The sequence below is a fragment of the Nicotiana tabacum genome, chromosome 23 (genome assembly GCF_000715075.1).
Source record: "Nicotiana tabacum cultivar K326 chromosome 23, ASM71507v2, whole genome shotgun sequence".
NCBI lineage: Eukaryota > Viridiplantae > Streptophyta > Magnoliopsida > Solanales > Solanaceae > Nicotiana > Nicotiana tabacum.
In genome coordinates, this window is record NC_134102.1 from 123489130 (window position 1) to 123502168 (window position 13039).

Sequence of the window (13039 nt, forward strand, 5' to 3'; positions counted from 1 at the left end):
AACATATGATGTCATACTTTGGCCATGGGCCGCATTGCAAGACAACTGCGAATGCTGACTAAATATCAATATAAATCTGGGCCGACAAGGCCGTCATAATTACTACAGCTAACAAACCAACCAAATATACATACAAGGCCTACAAGCCCAATATGCTCCACTAACTGACAAGATATGTCTACAAGCCTCTACTGGTAGATATACTGCGATCGGAACAGCTCCCCGACCTACTCATAACATATATACATATATACACGTTGTACATAAAGCTCTAGACCCGACAACTCCGAAAGGCATGGAGCTTACCAATCAAGCTGAACTCGGGCAACACTTAATGAGGAGGTCTACCCGTCTGTCTGTCTGAACCTGCACGCATAAAATGCAGTGCCCCTAGAAAAAGGAACGTCAGTACGAAATAATGTACTGAGTATGTAAGGCAATATACTGAAAGCTGAAACTGAATTGATAATAGAATAACTGAAAGTAACTGGGAGTCAAAGATAATCTGAAGATATGCTTACCTGCTGATACTGACTCAACTCTCTCAATAGTAAGTAAAATAGTTGTTCGGCCTTATAAGGTTCGGTACATATATATATAACTGCTCTGCCGTAGTAGGGTCGCTCATAGGTGCTCGGCCAGACTAGGCTCTGTATCTCGACCAACTGGTCTCGCTCATAGGCGCTCGGCCATAGTAGGCTCGGTATATAACTTACCATATTATCAGAGGTTGCCAAATAGGGGCCACCCATCGATTATAGCTTGATGGTAATGAAAATACTGTATTACTGTATATATAGACTCTCTGCTCTCTTGACTGGAAGAAGAAAAAATACTCAATTGGATATGAAGTCCCGATACGGAGAATATTGTAACTTACATGACTAGGAAAATATACGTAAATTCTGGGATATGAATTTTTCTTTATGCCTCGTTATCAAACTTGTGTAAATACGAGATCATGCAAAATTAAGGAAGAGCTTAGCCTTAACATACCTGTAGTAGGAAAAAATCCTTATAATATTCTTGAAGGGGTTGCACCGTACTCCTTTAGAGTCGCAAAATCTCACGTTGCTACGGTGCTAAGAAATCTCGTTGGAATCTGAAGATGGCGCTGCACTACTTATACGAAACAAACACCAAACAAAGATATTTTTTAGTCAAAAACTTTCTCACCGTTGTCTCCTTCCCGCTGACCTTTAAGTTCCCATTTGAGACCAATATGGTGTATCTTGTCAAATAATTTGTAGTATCCTTTTGAATTGGTAGTGATGGACAAACCGTCACCCCTTGAATTCCACTAATCTTAGCCCCACTTCCAAATAAAGATGACACCCAAACATTTAAATGGCCACCTTTCATGCCTAATTATAAGTCACTTAATGTGTTTCAAGGGGCTGCCACGTTTTTTTTACTTTGGTCTTTATCCAAAGACTTCAATTAATCCACCATTAATTATTAATTAACTAGGTAATATCTCATTATTCAATAATTAATCAATTACCTACATAATTAAGAATTATTTCCACTTACTTAAAATACTACTCATTTTTCACATACTTTATACATCTTACTATCATGGTCATGTGGTACCTTGTATGGCACTAGTCTATAATACCGAGTATTTTAGCTCGGGCCGTATTTTATCCCAATATGTCAAACTTGGACGAAAATTCATTTTCTTTGACTTGCTTCCACTCTCACCTTTACAAATTTATTCATCATTTGTTTGAAATAACATAATGCTTATAATCTCAAATAATTCCATTCCCGAACTTCCATTAATTTATTTATGGCGTACTTTCACGTACGAAATATAGGGTGTAACATCAAATCACTCAAACACAACATCAAATCATCAAATTACCGTCAGATTCAAGCCTAAGAACTTCTAAATTTCCAAATTCGGCAACCGATGCCAAAACCAACCAAACCACGTCTGAATGACCTCAAATTTTGCACACACGTCACAAATGACACTACAAACCTACTCCAACTTCTAGAATTCCATTCCGACCCCGATATCAAATTTTCCACTGCCGATTGAAATCGTCAAATTTCCAATTTGTCCAATTCAAGCCTAATTCTACCACGGACCTCCAAATCACATTCCGGATGCACTCCTAAGTCCAAAATCACCTAACGAAGCTAACAGAACCATCAGAATTCAAATCCGAGATCATTTACATATATGTCAACATCCAGTTGACTTTTCCAACTTAAGTTTCTACTTAAGAGACTAAGTGTCTCAATTCACCCCGAGTTCCCTCCGGACCAGAACCAACTAACCCGATATAACATAATATAGCTGAATAACACAAAAAGAAGTAGAAATGGGGAAAACGGGGCTATAACTCTCGAAACGACCGGCCAGATCGTTACATCCTCCCCCTCTTAAACATCCGTTCGTCCTCGAACGGGTCTAGAAACATACGTGGAGTCTCGAATAGGAGTGGATATCTGCTCCGCATCTCCCGCTTGGTCTCCCAGGTGGCATCCTCCACAGGCTGACCTCTCCATTGCACCTTCACTGAAGCTATATCCTTTGACCTCAACCTTCGAACCTGCCGATCTAAAATAGTCACCGGCTCCACATCATAAGTCATATCACCCTCCAAGTGGACCGTGCTGAAATCCAAAACATGGGTCGGATATGCAATATACTTCCGGATCATGGAAACATGAAACACTGGATGCACACTCGACAAGCTGGGTGGCAAGGCAAGCTTATAAGCCACCCCTCCTATCCTCTGAAGCACCTCAAAAGGCCCAATGAACCGGGGGCTCAACTTTCCCCTTTTCCCAAACCTCATAACACCCTTCACGGGTGATACCTTCAGCAAAACCTTCTCCCCAACCATAAAAGACACATCACAGACCTTCCTATCCGCGTAGCTCTTCTGCCTGGACTGCGCCGTACGAAGCCGCTCCTGCATCACTTTCACCTTATCTAATGCATCCTGGACCAAGTCTCTACCTAAGAGCCTAGCCTCACCCGGCTCAAACCATCCAACCGGAGATCTACACCTCCTCCCATACAAAGCCTCGTACGGAGCCATCTGAATACTCGACTGATAACTGTTGTTATATTCAAACTCCGCGAGTGGCAGAAACTGGTCCCATGAACCCCCAAAGTCAATGACAAAAGAACGCAACATGTCCTCCAATATCTGAATAGTGCGCTCGAACTGCCCGTCCGTCTGAGGGTGAAAAGCCGTGCTTAACTCAACCTGAGTACCCAACTCTCGCTGCACGGCCCTCCAAAACTACGATGTGAACTGAGTACCCCTATCTGAAATGATGGAAACTGGGACACCATGCAGGCGAACGACCTCTCGGATGTATATCGCAGCCAACTGCTCTGAAGAGTAAGTAGTACCAACTGGAATGAAGTGCGCGGACTTGGTCAGCCGATCCACAATCACCCAAATAGCGTCAAACTTCCTCGAAGTCCGTGGGAGCCCAACTACAAAGTCCATAGTGATCCACTCCCACTTCCACTCTGGGATCTCTAACCTCTGAAGCAAGCCACCCGGTCTCTGATGCTCATACTTAACCTGCTGACAGTTTAGACACTGAGCCACAAACCCAACTATATCCTTCTTCATCCGCCTCCACCAATAGTGCTGCCTCAAATCCTGGTACATCTTCGCGGCACCCGGATGGATGGAATACCACGAGCTGTGGGCCTCCTCAAAAATCAGCTATCGAAGCCCATCTACATTAGGCACACATATCCAGCCCTGCATTCTCAGCACCCCGTCATCACCAATAGTCACATCCCTAGCATCACCTCTCTTAACCCTGTCCTGAAGAACAAGCAAGTGAGGGTCATCATACTGACGCTCCCTGATACGGTCATAAAGAGAAGACCTGGAGACCACACAAGCCAATACCCGACTAGGCTCCGAAATATCCAATCTGACAAGCTGGCCCGCTAAGGCCTGAACATCCAATGCCAAAGGTCTCTCTGCTGCTGGAAGATATGCTAAACTCCCCAAACTCTCTGCCCGGTGACTCAAAGCATCGTCCATAACATTGGCCTTCCCTGGATGGTACAAAATAGTGATATCATAGTCCTTAAGAAGCTCCAACCATCTCCGCTGATGCAAATTAAGATCTTTCTGCTTTAACAGATACTGCAGACTCCGGTGATCTGTATAGATCTCACAATGAACCCCATACAAATAATGATGCCAAATCTTCAAGGCGTGAACAATGGCTGCTAACTCAAGATCATGGATAGGATAGTTCTTCTCATGGGTCTTCAACTGGAGCGAGGCATAGGCAATCACCCTACCCCCCTGCATCAAAACACAACCAATGCCTATCCCTGAGGCATCATAATACATGGTGTAAGAACTTGAAGCTGATGGCAGAACTAACACTGGAGCTGTGGTCAAAGCAGTCTTGAGCTTCTGAAAGCTCTCCCCATATTCATCCGACCACCTGAATGGAGCACCCTTTTGGGTCAATTTGGTCAAGGGCGATGCAATAGATGAAAATCTCTCCACAAAGAGACGGTAATAACCCGCCAAACCAAGAAAGCTCCTAATCTCCGTGGCTGAACTGAATTGTGCCAAAACTCACATTTGGAGAACTTTGCATAAAGCTTCTCCTCCCTCAATCTCTGTAATGCAATCTTCAAATGCTGAGCGTACTCCTCCTAGCTACGAGAGTACACCAGGATGTCATCAATGAATACACCGATGAATGAGTCCAAATAGGGCTGGAATACACTGTTCATCAAATGCATGAATGCTGCTGGGGCATTGTTCAGCCCAAAAGACATCACCAAGAACTCATAATGGCCATATCGGGTCCTGAAAGCTGTATTGAGAATATCTGAATCCCAAATCTTCAGTTGGTGATAGCCGGACCTCAAATCAATCTTGGAGAACACCCTCGCTCCTTGAAGTTGGTCGAATAAATCATCAATACGAGTCAAAGGATACTTGTTCTTGACTGTGACCTTGTTCAACTGCCTGTAATCAATACACATTCTCATGGAACCATCCTTCTTTTTCACAAATAGAACTGGTGCACCCCAAGGTGACACACTAGGCCGAATAAACCCCTTATCGAGGAGTTCCTGAAGCTGTTCTTTTAATTCCTTCAACTCCGCCGGTGCCATACGATACGATGAAATAGAAATGGGCTGAGTGCCCGGCACCAAATCAATACCAAAGTCAATATCCCAGTCAGGCGGCATGCCCGGTAGGTCTGCAGGAAATACATTCGGAAAATCACGTACCACCGGAACAGAATCAATGATAGGAGTATCTGCACTAACATCCCTCACAAAAGCCAAATAAGATAGGCAACCCTTCTCAACCATGTGCTGAGCCTTCAAATATGAAATCACCCTACTTGGTACATAATCTACAGAACCGCTCCACTCAACCCTCAGAATTCCCGGCATAGACAACGTCACCGTCTTAGCGTGACAATCTAGAACATCATGACATGGAGATAACCAATCCATACCCAATATCACATCAAAGTCAACCATACTGAGCAACAATAGATCCACTCGGGTCTCCATACCCCCAATAGTCACCACACATGACCGATATACGTGGTCCACAATAATAGTATCGCCCACAGGAGTAGATACATGTACAGATGAAACTAAGGACTCACGGGGCATATCCAGAAAATGGGCGAAATACGAAGAAACATATGAATACGTGGAACCAGGGTCAAATAATACTGAGGCATCTCTGTGGCAAACTAAGACGATACCTGTAATCACATCATCTGAAGCAATAACATCTGGTCTGGAAGGGAGAGAATAGAAACGGGCCTGACCACCCCCTGATCTGCCTCCCCTTCTAGGGCGACCCCTAGCTGACTGACCTCCACCCCGAGCTGACTGGGCGGGTGGTGAGGTAACTGGTGCTGTAGTCGGGGGCTAACTCCTTTGCTGAGATGGGCCTCCATGACAATGAGGACACTGACTCCACATATGCCCAAGCTCCCCACAATCAAAATAACTCCCTGGTGCTGGCGGCGGAAACTGAAGGGAACCCCTAGCACCAGGATGACTAGTAGAAGAACCTGGCATGGAAGAGCCCTGAACAGGTGGAGCACGGGACAAACTCTGAACTGGAAGGGCACTAAGTGATGAGTGGCCCTGATGAGAACTGTGAGAACCATGGCCAGATGATGCACCCCGATGAAATGGACGAGCTGACTGAGCCTGTCTGAAATGACGACCTCTACCGTGCTGGAACTGACCCCCAAAAGGAGCATCATTGAATCCACCCTGACCACGAGGCCTCTTGGCCTCCCACTCAACCCTTTCCTAACCGCGAACCATCTCAATCTGCCGAGCAATGTCGATAACCTCATCAAAGGTAGCACCCGAAACCCGTTCCCTGGTCATGAGCAACTATAACTGATAAGTGAGGCCATCAATAAACCTTATGATCCTCTCTCTGTCTGTGGGAACCAACCAGATAACATGACGGGCCAACTCAGAGAACCGCATCTCATACTGCGTCACAGACATATCACCCTGGTGGAGCCGCTCAAACTGTCTACGCAACTCCTTTCTGCGGGATCGAGGCACGAACTTCTCCAAAACGACCACGGAGAACTGCTGCCAAGTAAGGGGTGCTGCGCCAACAGGCCTATGCCTCTCGTAAGTCTCCCACCATCTGAGTGCAGCCCCAGAAAACTGAAAGGTAGTGAATAAGACCCCACAAGTTTCCAAAATACCAGCAGTACGGAGTATCCTCTGACACCTGTCCAAAAAGTCCTGAGCATCCTCTCTCTCTGTGCCACTGAAAGGTGGTGGCTGAAGTCTCCCAAACCTCTCCAACCTGCGTTGATCATCCTCAGGCATAGCAGGAACCACATAATCCCGAGCAACAGCAACCGGCTGGGCTGGTGGTGCCTCTGGTGTCCAAAGTCCCTGAATAACCTGCTCGGTTGTGCGAGCGACGGGAGTCTGAGTGCCTTCCCTGGCCTGAGAAGTGGCTGCGGCCGTCGAAATAGAGACCGCCTGAGCAAGGCCAGTACACGCTATCATAATCTGAGCTAGGGCCTCCTGAAGGCATGGAATCATAATAGGCACAGGTGGTGCCTGAGCTGGTGCATCAACAACTGGAACTTGGTCCTAATCTGGGACAACCGGTGGATCTATAGGTACTTCCCCAACTGCTGTACGGGTTGTACCTCTGCCCCTACCACGGCCTCTACTGCGACCTCGGCCTCTCGCGGCCCTGGTTGGTGGTACTGGTGGCTGGCCCTCCTGACCGGTGGTACGAGTCCTCACCATCTGTGAGAGAATGAAATAACAGATGTTTAATTACTAGAATCAATAAATTTGCACGATAAGAATCCAAGAATGTGAAGTTTCCTAAAGGTTCTGCAGCCTCCTGAAGATAAGTACAGACGTCTCCATACCGATCCGCAAGACTCTACTAAACCCGCTCATGACTCGTGAGACCTATGTAACCTAGGCTCTGATACCAATCTGTCACGATCCAAAACTAACCCCTGTCGTGATGGCACCTATCGTGAAACTAGGCAAGCTGAATCATTTCCAAAACAAACCGATATTTTCATTTTAAAGATAATTTCAAGGTTATTTAACATAAAACCTCCATTTAAAGAGTTCAAATCAAAGAAAAACAGAAGTGCAGAAAAAGAAAAGCCGACATCGGGGTGTCACTAGTCATGAACATCTGCTATAATCTGTCTAATAATATCAAGGCTAACTCACCCTAGAAAATAGCTAAATACAACTAGAGGAAGATAAGTGGGAGACGATCAGGGGCTGTGATCGCCAAACAACTACCTTGCAATCTCCAAGAAAATCTGCAACCAGAACACTCAATAACCGCTACCGTGTCCAGCTATACCTGAATCTGCACACAAGGTGCAGGGAGTAACGTAAGTACGCCAACTCAGTAAGTAACAACAATAAATAAAGACTGAGCAGTAGTGGTGAGCAATAAAGCATATAACGTTCATATCAGGAAATCTCAGTAAAATATCACATGCTTTTAAAATCAGGATTTGAATCAAACATCTCGTTTAAACCCAGTTCCAGTAAAAATCATTTAAAGATATTTTTCCAACAGTTTTTCAAACGAAGGATCAATGCAAAAGTGAGCAAAAATGATGAAATCATAAACATCCCCTCGGGCAAAACATCACTCATATACAGCCCTTCGGGCAAACCTCACATTCACTCGTGCCACTCGGGCATACCTCACAATCACTCTTGCCACTCGGGCATACCTCAAAATCACTCATGCCTCCCAGTCACTCAACACTCGGCACTCGCACTCAGTAGGTACCTGTGCTCACTGGGGGTGTGTACAGACTCCGGAGGGGCTCCTTCAGCCCAAGCGCTATAATCTGCACGGACAACTCACGTGCGATAATAATAAAGTATGCTGCAGGCGGGCAGCCCCGATCCATACTCATCCTCACCAGTCATGCCCTCGGCCTCACTCAGTCATAAGTATACTACAGGCGGGCAGCCCCGATCCACACTCATCCTTACAAATCAGGCCCTCGGCCTCACTCAGTCATAAGTAACTCAAGCCTCTCGGGCATTTCAGTAAAACAGGGCATTCGGCCCAAAATATTTATATGCATCAAAATAGAGTCATAAAACTGAGTTATGCGGTAAACAAGTATAAACATGACTGAGTATAGATTTTCAATCGAAAATAATGAGAGGATGGTAAGAAACAGCCCCTAAGGGTCCAAACAGCATTGGCGCAAGGCCCAAACATGGCATTCAGCCCAATTTACAGAAATTCTTTCTAAAACATATAAGTATCAAATGGTTTCAACAAAGTATGCAGCTTTACAGTTGCTACGGGACGGACCAAGTCACAAATCCCCAACAGTGCACGCCCACACGCCCGTCACCTAGCATGTGCGTCACTAAAAATAGTAAAATGATACAAAAATCCGGGGTTTCATACCCTTAGGACTAACCATACCAAATTCATCAAAATTCGACATCATTTGGTCCTTCAAATCCTTAAATTACTCTCCAAAATTTCCAAGCCCTAACCCCTCTTTTTCACAAATTACCATGATTAAAACAACGAAAAATCACCATATATACAAGTATTAGGGCTCAAGTAACTTACCTCAACGAAATCCCCTTGATTCCCTCTTCAAACCTCTCCCAAAAGCTCCAAAAACCGAGTTGAAATTGTGAAGAATGACCAAAATTCGCGAAGGGTTCTATTTATGGTTTCTGCCTAGGTTTTTCACACCTGCGGCCATTTTCTCGCACCCGCGCGACCGCACCTGCGGTCCAAGAAGCCGCACCTGCGCAAATCACTTAATCACCTAGATTTCGCACCTGTAGACCCCTTCCTCGCACTTGCGGACTCGCATCTGCGGTCCCAGGTGCGCATCTGCGAAACTAGTCCAAGCTTCTCATCTCCGCATCTGCGCTCAAAGCCTCGCACCTGCGGGCTCGCAGATGCGGCCAATTCTTCACACCTGTGTTCCCAGCCTTGGCCCAGTGTCTTTCACACCTGCGCACTCCCCACGCGCACCAGCGGCCTCGCACCTGCGACCCTTTCTTCCACAGGTGCGGAAATAGCAGAAGCAGCAGCAGCTCCAGCTGCAATTTCCAACTTCAACAAATCCGTTAACCTCCCGGAATCAACCCGAGGCCCTCGGGACCTCAACCAAAAATACCAATAAGTTATATATCAACATACCAACTTAGTCGAACCTTCGAATCACTCAAAACAACATCAAATCATCAAATTACCGTCGGATTCAAGCCTAAGATCTTCTAAATTTCCAAATTCGGCAACCGATGCCAAAACCAACCAAACCACGTCCGAATGACCTCAAATTTTGCACACACGTCACAAATAACAATATGAACCTACTCCTACTTTCGGAATTCCATTCCGACCCCGATATCAAATTTTCCACTGCCGACTGAAATCGTTAAATTTCTAATTTGGCCAATTCAAGCCTAATTCTACCACGGACCTCCAAATCACATTCCAGAAGCACTCCTAAGTCCAAAATCACCTAACAGAGCTAACGAAACCATCAGAATTCAAATCTGAGATCGTTTATACATAGGTCAATATCCGGTTGACTTTTCCTACTTAAGTTTCTACTTAAGAGACTAAGTGTCTCAATTCACCCCGAGTTCCTTCCGGACCTAAACCAACTAACCCGATATAGCATAATATAGCTGAATAACACAAAAGAAGTAGAAATGGAGAAAACATGGCTATAACTCTCGAAACGACCGGTCGAGTCGTTACATACATAAAGCTCTAGACCCGACAACTCTGAAAGACATGGAGCTTACCGATCAAGCTGAACTCAGGCAACACTTAATGAAGAGGTCTACCCGTCTGTCTGTCTGAACCTGCACACATGTAAGGCAATATACTGGAAGCTAAAACTGAACTGATAATAGAATAACTGAAAGTAACTGGGAGTCAAAGATAATCTGAAGATATGCTTACCTGCTGATACTGACTCAACTCTCTCAATAGTAAGTAAAATAGTTGTTCGGCCTTATAAGGTTCGGTACATATATATATAACTGCTCTGCCGTAGTAGGGTCGCTCATAGGTGCTCGGCCAGACTAGGCTCTGTATCTCGACCAACTGGTCTCGCTCATAGGCGCAACTAGGCTCGCTCATAGGCGCTCAGCTACATTAGGCTCGGTATATAACTTACCATTTGATCAGAGATTTCCTAATAGGGGAATGCCCATTGATTATAGCTCGATGGTAATGAAAATACTGTAATACTGTATATATAGGCTTTCTGCTCTCTTGACTGGAAGAAGGAAAAATATTCAATTGAATATGAAGTCCCGATATGGAGAATATTATAACTTACAAGACTAGGAAAATATACGTAAATTCCGGGATATGAATTTTTCTTTATGCCTCGTTATCAAACTTGTGTAAATACGAGATCATGCAAAATGAAGGAAGAGCTTAGCCTTAACATACCCGGAGTAGGGAAAAATACGTATAATATTCTTAAAAAGGTTGCACCGTACTCCTTTAGAGTCGCAAAATCTCACGTTGCTAAGGTGCTAAGAAATCTCGTTGGAATCTGAAGATGGCGCTGCATTACTTATACGAAACAAACACCAAACAAAGATATTTTTTAGTCAAAAACTTTCTCACCGTTGTCTCCTTCCCCCTGACCTCTAAGTTCCCATTTGAGACCAATATGGTGTATCTTGTCAAATAATTTGTAGTATCCTTTTGAATTGGTAGTGATGGACAAACCGTCACCCCTTGAATGCCACTAATCTTAGCCCCACTTCCAAATAAAGATGACACACAAACATTTAAATGGCCACCTTTCATGCCTAATTATGAGTCACTTAATGTGTTTCAAGGGGCTGCCATGATTTTTGTTTGCTTTAATCTTTATCCAAAGACTTCAATTAATCCACCACTAATTATTAATTAACTAGGTAATGTCCCATTACCCAATAATTAATCCATTACCCACATAATTAAGAATTATTTTCACTTACTTAAAATACTACTCACTTTTCACATACCTTATACATCTTACTATCATGGTCATGTGGTACCCTGTATGGCACTAGTCCATAAATACCAAGTATTTTAGCTCGGGCCGTATTTTATCCCAACATGTCAAACTTGGACGAAAATTTATTTTCTTTGACTTGCTTCCCCTCTCACCTTTACGAATTTACTCATCATTTGTTTGAAATAGCATAATTCTTATAATCTCTAAATAATCCCATTCCCAAACTTCCATTAATTTATTTATGGCATACTTTCACGTACGAAATATGGGGTGTAACATCCAAATGACAAACGGTTTGATGCGTTGGAAACTAGTCTCAAAGGTCTTTAATTTGATAGGTTATAAACTATACAACTCTTCATATCATGAGAGTTATGCACGTTTGAAGTTAGATCTTGTGCAAACTCTCTTGAAATTTTATCCATCATATAATTTTCAACTTGACTTAGCCTTAGGGCTCTTCTTAGACCCTAAACCATTCTTGAGCCGTGGACTATCTGTTGTGAAATTAATTGATTTTGTTGTACCTTTGGAATGGTTGTGGCCTACGGGCAATTTGTAAATACGAGTTGATGATGTTGTGCTGTTGTGATAATATTCTGTGTGAATTGTTGTGTGATTTGAGTTACTGTAATGCGGCGTATAAGGGTGGCATTCCATTGTTGACATTATGCAGGCATAAGGGTGGTATTTCACTATTGTTATGTGTGTTGGGATATTTTCTGGGCGGAGTGATAAGGGAGGCTATTAAACAGAGTGATAAGGGAGGCTATTATATGAGCAATAAGGGTGGCTATAGGAGCGATAAGGATGGCTATTGATATTATCAAGACGGAGGGATAAGGGAGGCTATTATAGGAGTGATAAGGGTGGCTATAGGAGAGATAAGAGTGGCTATTGTTAGAGATGATATGTAACGATGTGGGGTTATTGTGTTGGTAATATTTCATGTGATGTTGTGATTTTCCTTGTGTTTATTTTTATATCTCATGGAACCTGTCTTGTTGTTTCGGTAAACTTGATAATAGTCTGATTTATGTTGAAATTGTGAGTATGTGGCTTGGGCCGAGCGAATTATGTTATATGGGATCGGGTTGCACGCCGCAATGGGTATGATTAATGTTATATGTGATCGGGTTGCGCGCCGCAACATATATGAAATGTGGGCACGAGGTGCCGGGAAAAATATGATGATTTTTATTATTGCCACGTGAGTTGTCCGTGCTGTTTTGATAGAAATATGGGCATGAGGTACCGTGGAAATATGAAAGTGGGTTGAGACCAGTGTTACGAAAATAAGAAAGTGGCCTGGGACCCGTGTTTTATGATTATGAAATGAGGTGTCACAGACTGACTTTTATTTGAAAGAATTTATATTCGAAAGATATTTATTTGAAAGAAATATGTTTGAAAGATATTTATTTGAAAGAAGTGTATTCGGAAGGTATTTATTCGAAAGAATTATATGTGAAAGATTTATATTTGAAGGACTTGATTAATT